This window comes from Octodon degus, unplaced genomic scaffold (genome assembly GCF_000260255.1).
Source record: "Octodon degus isolate 3935 unplaced genomic scaffold, OctDeg1.0 scaffold00037, whole genome shotgun sequence".
In the NCBI taxonomy this organism is placed as follows: Eukaryota; Metazoa; Chordata; class Mammalia; order Rodentia; family Octodontidae; genus Octodon; species Octodon degus.
This window is the reverse complement of record NW_004524613.1, coordinates 16,581,713-16,582,726: the sequence shown is the minus strand read 5'-3', so window position 1 is coordinate 16,582,726 and position 1,014 is coordinate 16,581,713.

Here is a 1,014-nt window from a genome sequence, read left to right as displayed (position 1 = left end):
GTCTGCATGGATAGTGCACTCAGTGTTGAGGCTGGACTAGGGTGAAGTAAACTTCAGAGAGGATTAGAAGATTTTTAACATGCTTTAATGTTGCCAAGAAACACTGTTGCAAAGAGAAGGTAAAGTGTGGGTTTCCTTACTGAATTCTCTTTCTTGAAAATTATTAAAAATATTTTTTAGAACAAAAAAACATTTCCTACTGAAGTGTTCAACAGCCACAACTCACAACAGGAATACTTGACACCATTAATGAATTTATTCATGTATCACAGAGGTTGCCACGTGCATACCAACACCTGCACCCAAGTGCAGTGTTCTGCACTAGTGAGAATGTTGAATGACATTCCAATAGTTTGGTCCATGGAGGATGTGGCATGGGCAGCCTGCAGGAAAGCAGAGCATCTGCACAGGGAGCCTGTAAGTATTCAGAGAAAGGTAGAGCAGGGGTCTGGAGTGAAGAGGCTTTGGAAATACATTTTCAGTCTTTACAAACCACCATAAGGAGTGCTTCATGGAAATTGCATGGGAAAGACTAGCTGTTTTCATGTGAAGAACATAGGTACAAATATAAAGATATGAAATACAGAATAAGAAAACTACGTAACTAAATCCAATCTCTGACCAAATTTATCTCTTTGTCCCAAGGGCAATGGTTATATCCCTCCAACAGAGACCCTAGGGAGTAGGCAGAAATTAAGGAGCCCGCTAATTGCTCCAATTCCTCCCACATTTCCTTCTAGATAATACTGGGAACTGCTCTGTTCCAAACTCAACTTTTAGAAGAACAATCTGATAACACTGATGTTATTTATGAATCAGAGCACAAAATCCTTGACCAACCCAGTGGATCAAACATGTAGAGAGCTCAGGATATGTAAATGAAAACCAAAAAAAGCAAAAGCAGGAAAAGGCAAACTAAAAATAGGATGAGATTATAACATTATATCGTATCAGAACAGGATTCAATAAAATTTGAAAGATAACATTTCAACATAGAAACTGACAGTATTAATG